The sequence below is a fragment of the Cebus imitator genome, unplaced genomic scaffold (assembly GCF_001604975.1).
Source record: "Cebus imitator isolate Cc_AM_T3 unplaced genomic scaffold, Cebus_imitator-1.0 Scaffold827, whole genome shotgun sequence".
Classification (NCBI taxonomy): domain Eukaryota; kingdom Metazoa; phylum Chordata; class Mammalia; order Primates; family Cebidae; genus Cebus; species Cebus imitator.
Window position 1 is genome coordinate 290,538 of NW_016108142.1, and position 6,872 is coordinate 297,409.

At 38.3% G+C, this 6,872-nt stretch overlaps 1 protein-coding gene across 4 annotated transcripts in view; it reads right to left on the minus strand.

Annotated features, from left to right (window-relative positions):
• The window catches only part of ERGIC2 (ERGIC and golgi 2), a 62,034-nt gene that overhangs the window by 50,211 nt on the left and 4,951 nt on the right, over positions 1–6,872 (minus strand). Inside the window, exon 1 of one of the 4 annotated variants that reach the window (XM_037735527.1) lies at positions 6,763–6,777. The exons of the other annotated variants lie outside the window; for them this stretch is intronic. The gene's annotated coding sequence lies outside the window, so the exon portion shown is untranslated. Of the gene's footprint in view, positions 1–6,762; positions 6,778–6,872 lie in introns of those variants that run through there. 4 annotated transcript variants of the gene reach the window in all.

Consider the following 6,872-nt stretch of genomic DNA (forward strand, 5'->3'; position numbering starts at 1 on the left):
AAAAAAAAAAAAAAATGGTAAGTAAGTAAATGAAATGTTCATTACTATTAGCCATTAGGGAAATACAACAAGATATCACTATCACTACACACCTATCAGAATGACTAACTTTTTTTAAAAAAAAAGAATGACAATGCCAAATGCCAGTGAGGATGCAGAAAAACCAGGTCACTCATACATTGCTGGTGGGAATATAAAATGGTAAAACTACCATGGAAAAACAGCTTAGTTTATTACAAAACTAAATATGCAATTTCCATATAACCCAGAAATTGCACTCTTGGGCATTTATCCCACCAAAATGAAAACACATATCCATATAACTTGTACACAAATTTCCACAGGAGCTCATTTGTAATAGCCCAAAGCTGGAAACAACCTAGCTATGCTTTGACAGAAGTACCACTAGACAAACTGTGGTACATTTATACCATGTAATACTATTCATGTATTATAAGGAATGAATTATTAAAAGGAAATAACAATTGAACAAGCACAATACAACTTGGATGAATCTCCAGGGGACTGTGCTGAGTGGAAAAAGCCAATCCCAAAAGGTTACATAGTAGGCAGCTCCCTTTACATAATACTCTTGAAATGACAAAATTCTAGAAATAGAGAATAGATTGGTGGCTGCCAGAGGTCTGGGAAAGAGTAAACTGGGTGTTGCTATAAAAGGGCAACACTTTGGGAGACCGAGGTGGGTGGATCACCTGAGGTCAGGAGTTCAAGACCAACCTGAACAATATGGTGAAACCCATCTCTGCTAAAAGTACAAAAGCTTAGCCAGGCATGGTAGTGTGTGCCTGTAGTCTCAGCTACTCAGGAGGCTGAGACAGGAGAATTGCTTGAACCCTGGAGGCAGAGGTAGCAGTGAGCCAAGATCGCACCATTACACTCCAGTCTGGGTGACAGAGAGACCCTGGCTCAAAAAAACAAAACAAAACAAAACAAAACAAAACAAAACAAAAGGCAACACTAGGCATCCTTGGGGTAACAGAAATTTTCCATATTTTGATTGTATTAGTATCCTACAAGATGTTACCAGTAGCAGAAACTAGGTAAAGAGTATATTGGATGTCTGTATGATCTCTTAAACTGTATGTGAATCTAAAATTATTTCAACATAAGTTTAATTAAAATCAAATCCATAAAGCAAGATAAGGAGGGGGGAAATGCTGATGCCAGCTCTGTATTCCTCAGATTGTGTCTTAAGTGGTCCAAAATGTAACCTGGCCTACAAGTGTGTATGAGTGTGTGTGTGTGTGTGTGTGTGTGTGTTAAGCAACCCAGAGATTATACTGTACAGCCAAGATTAAGAAGCACTGTTCTAAATGTTCTCTCTGACTTGGTTATAAAAAAATAGAAAGCAAATGATGGACTGAGCCATGATTAGTGATAAGCAGGATGGAAGCATTGAAAAGACAGCCAGAGGGAGGTGAGTAGCACCTCTGACAGAGGTGTACTGGCAGAGGAACAGTTAAAGAATGTAGCAACTGGTTACAGACCCCTGTGAGTCCATGGAACTGCATGGTCTTGGGAGTGGAGATGTCTTAGCTACAGTTCCTGCAGTCCCCTTTCTCACTAAATGTTCACCTGTGCTGAGTATGTGGGCAGGGTACTGTTATTCCTTTCTATTAATAATAAAACTGAGGCACAGGGAAGCTAAATAACCTACCCAAGATCGCATGACTACTACATGACAAAGCCAGATAAACCATTCCTCACCCAGTTTTCACATTAGCTTTAGTGTAAGTAACCATTACGCAAGAATAGAATTTTACTAGGTCATGAAAGTACAGAAAATGGAACATCTGATGCTTCAACTTCCTACGTATTTGTAGTAACTTTATAAGATAAAGAATCAAAATTTTAAATTAATTTCTTTGAAATCTTCTGTAGACCTCCATCAATTAAAAACTCATGAAGGTATGTGTTTAGACTTCAGCTTTTAGATAAAGTGGTATAAATATAAGAAAGTTTTGAAATAGCTATTTAACTTCAGAAATATGTGTAGCCCTTCTCAGCAAGATGAAAGATATTAAGTTGTATAGCAAAGGTTCAAAACATGGAAGAGTTATCCATACCAACCTAATTCAATATGTTTTTCCAGAAGCAACAGGATAGATCACCAAGAGGACAAAATTGTGAGAAGCCAGGATGAGTAGAAACAGGTTTTAATGGTATCAAATCACTGCTTCCCATGTTCCAGAAGTAACTTCTTCCTATTACCAGGTTGTCTATTGACAGGATTTGTCATAAGGGAGCAGGGAAATAGACATCTCTTTTAATGAGGTCATAGTCATTTTTCATAATTACAAAAAAATATATTATTTTACATTTCTTTTTGTTCCTTTTAAAATTAGAGATATGGTACTGCACTATCACCAAGGCTGGAGTACACAGGTACGATTATAGCTCACTGCAACCTTGAACTCTAGACTCAGATGATTCTGTCTTCAGCCTCCCAATTTGCTGGGACTACAGGTCCACACCACTATGTCCAGATAATTTTTTTAGTTTTTTGTAAAGATGGGGGTCTTGCTATGTTGCCCGGGCTGGTCTCAAACTCCCGGGCCCAAGCAATCCTCCTGTTTTCATCTCCCAAAGTGCTGGGATTAGAGGTGTGAGCCATCATGCCTAGCCTACATTTCTAATCTATATTAAAAATTTTTATTATCTTGAATTATTGGAAAACAGGGATTTCCCTTAATAACTTTAATCCCCAAGAAGAATGTTAATCTATATATCTTCTTTCCTTCATAACACTAAACAAAATGTGATTATTAAGATTCATGGTGCCTCAAGATAATGATTCAGTGCATTATTACAATTATAATACTAGATGTTATATCCTTATATAATGGTCTCTGAGAGTTATATTTACTCCCTGTACAATGTTTTTCAAATAAATGTCTAGGGAACATGCATTAAGTCTGGCATTGCTTTAAAAATGTAGAATTTTATATAACTCATCAAATTAAAACTCAAAATTATGATTCTAAGATTTGATTACAAACTTCCCAAATAATTTTGAACACATAAAAGTCTGAAAATTGCCTTATAAGGATGACTTCTTGTGATTTACCTCTTCAAAAGTAAAGTTGGGGGATGAAAAAGAAAATAAGGCTTAAATTCACCGAAGGGTCCTGCTCACCAAGTTTTTGAGCAGATAGAAGGATCTGCTACTTTGAAGACATGGTTTGAAAACATTATATCTAATCATTTAGCTATGGGACATTATGCAATATTCTCAACCATCTCACTACTTCCAGGAGACCAGTATTAGAAATACCAGAATTTTAATACTGAGCAACTTTTAAACTGAGGAAGAAATTTTTAGATAATGTCTCAATATTTCATTGAAACAAGATTCAGATGAAATCAAAGAAAAAATTTCTTTTCAAAAGCATTCTTTAAAATTCCTCAAAACTTTATATATTTATTTTGGGAGCAGGTATGGTGATCAGTCAGCAGAGGAGAGCAAGGAAGAAGGAGACCACCTTTGAGCAACTCCAGGGCTCTAGGTGCTATGTTCAGAAACTTATGCACACATGTTAAGACATCATTATTTCCATTTTGTAGATGAGTAAAGAGAGGGGAGCATTTTTAAAAATACCTAGAAGGAGAAAGCAGCTTTTAAAATGAAAAACTATTAGTGGTATGTGTATTGTTGAAGGACAGACAGTTTCATTCACCTAAGTATATTCATTTATTTGCCAGATAAAGACTATATCACTGGGATCATAATCTTTAATATTTCTTGTGATGTGGGGAGAGCATTTGTGAGTCCTTGAACAAACAGTCTCAGAGCCCCTGCACCACAGGCACAGGTACAGACCTAAAGTTAGGATGCACTGCTGTCAGGACCCACTGTTTTGTGGCCAGGGAGCCTCCACAATATTATTGTCTGGGTTCTGCAGACTAACCAGCTAGGGCCATAACATTGCAGGTGCAGCACAGCTACTAAACAATCTATTGTTATCCCATAGAAAAGTAATAATAGGCTGGGGATGGTGTGTCACACCTGTAATCCCAGTGCTTTGGGAGGCTGAGGTGGGCAGATCATGAGGTCAGGAGATTGAGACCACCCTGGCCAACATGATGAAACCCCATATCTACTCAAAATATAAAAATTAGCCAGGCATGGTGGTGTGTGCCCATAGCCCTGGCTACTCGGGAGGCTGAGGCAGGAGAATCACTTGAACCTGGGAAACAGAGGTTGCAGTGAGCCTAGATCACACCACTGCGCTCCAGCCTGGCAACAGAGTGAGACTCTATCTCAAAAAAAGAGAGAAAGTATTAATAAAACATTATATAAAAGTAATTTTAAAACTCTATTAAAATCCCAGGATGAATGCATGTATTTCTTTCATAGGTTCAAAACTAGGATTCTGATCAAGAGATGAGACTTATCTTTTCTTGCACTGCTTTAAAAATGAGCAGATCAATAAAGTATTAATATATGCATCTTTGGAATACTCAAAACATAAACTAATTTTTAAAATAAAAATATTGCACGTAATCATGAAATTATTATTGTTCTTTCTGTGGCATTATTTCTGTTATTCCAGTGTAACAGATAACTAGACTTATTAAAACACTTTATACTATACATATTCAAAGTACAAATATATATAAAGAAGATGCATAAGAAAAATTTCTAGCATTGTATTTATTTCATTCTTGAACTTAAAAAGAAATTCTCCAGGAAATAATTTTAGTAACTAAAAACCAAGAGATGTTCTTAACTATGACTTTTCTCAAATATACACAAAAATTTGAGAATTAAGATATACGCTTATTTATATAATTATTTACTGGAGATTTCTATTTCATACCAGAAATCTATTTAAAACAAAAAGTTTCTAGCACAATGGATTTGTATTGTTTATTCATATTATGTTAAAACTCATTTCTACTTTCTTTTCAGATATGTGTAAAAAATGAATTCTCTTCTTCTTTTAAACATATACCAAAAAACATGCAAACTCCTCAAAAGACTATCCAGGGAGGTGAGGTTTCAGTGAGCCGAGATCACACCACTACACTCCAGCCTGGGTGACAGAGTGAAAGTCTGTTTCAAAAAAAAGAATAATGAATTCTGGCTGGGCGTAGTGGCTCATGCTCAGGATACAAACTCCCAGTACTTTGGGAGGCCAAGGTGGGCAGGCTGCTTGAGCTCAGGACTTCGAGACCAGCCTGGGCAACATGGTGAAACAAAATATGCAAAAATCACCTGGCACAGTTGTGTGTGCCTATAAGCCCAGCTACTTGGAAGGCTGAGGTGGGAGGATCACCTGAGTCTGGGGAGGTCGAGGCTGCAGCGAGCCATGATGGTGCCACTGCACTGCAGCCTCGGCAATAGAGCAAGTCCCTGTCTTCAAAGCACAGAAAAGAATAATATATGCTGATATTTCCTGTTTCATTTTAAAAATGCTGATTATGACTAATTTCATAATAGCAGTTTAACAAATATTTCAATAAAAACATATACATGTTAGTCTTGCTTTCACAATTCTCCACAATCAGATTCTGACCTCTCTTTGCCTTATTACCCTTTTACCTGTTATGTGCATGCTAGCCAAAAAGTCAGTCCCAGCTAATTTCCAGAACTTATCTTCATTCTCCAAGGTCCAACTCTTTCATAATGTCTTTTTGGTCAAAAATAACATCTTCTCAGCTGGGTGCGGTGACTAACACTTATAATCCCAGCACTCTGGTAGGCCAAGGTGGGTGGATCTCCCGAGGTCGGTAGTTCGAGACCAACCTGACCAACATGGTGAAATCCCGTCTCTACTAAAAATACAAAATCAGCTGGGCATGGTGGTGCACGCCTATAATCCCAGCTACTTGGGAGGCTGAGGCATGAAAATCACTTGCGAGGCAGAGATTGTAGTGAGCCGGGGTCATGCCATTGCACTCCAGGCTGAGCAACAAGAGTGAAACTTCATCTCAAAAAAATAATAAATAATATCTTTTCCTCTAATTTCTTTTTTTTTTTTTTTTTTTTTTTGACACAGGATCTTACTCTGTCACCCAGGCTGGACTACAGTGGTGTGATCTCGGCTTATTCAAACCTCCATTGTTGCAGACTCGAGTGATCCTTCCACCTCAGTCTCCCAAGTAGCTGGGATTACAGGCAGGTGCCACCAGGCCTGGCTAATTTTTATATTTTGTGTGGAGATGGGATTTCACCATTTTGCCCAAGCTGGTCTCAAACTCCTAGCCTCAAGTGATCCTACTGTCTTGGTCTTCCAAAAAGCTAGGGTTATAGAAACGAGCCACTATGCCCAGCCTTCTCTAATTTCTTAAAGTACTTTGGATTGTGCCAACATTATGCCACTTGCCAGATGTGAATCCTTGTGTTATTACGTGTGCACATATCCTTACTCTGCCACCTAACTGTTGGGTAGGTTCTTTATGGTCTAGAAAAGACTATCCCCCGAACATCATCTTTTTACCTAAAAATTCTCTCAGGGCTTTATGAAGATTGTATAGATGTATAGCCATATTGTTTCAGGCTACCAAATTCTTGGAGCAACGAACTAGCATGAATTGCGGGTCATTCTCTTTATGATATTTGAATCTGAGGTTGAAAACAGGCCAGGCGCAGTAGCTCACGCCTGTAATCCCAGCACTTCGGGAGGCTGACGCAGGCAGATCACCTGAGGGAGGGAGTTCAAGACCAGCCTGACCAACATGGAGAAACCCCATCTCTACTAAAAATGCAAAAAATTAGCTAGGTGTGGTGGTGCGTACCTGTAATCCCAGCTACTCAGGAGGCTGACTCAGGAGAATCACTTGAACCTGGGAGGTGGAAGTTGCAGTGAGCGCCTGGGCAACAAGAGTGAAATTCTGTCTCAGAAAAA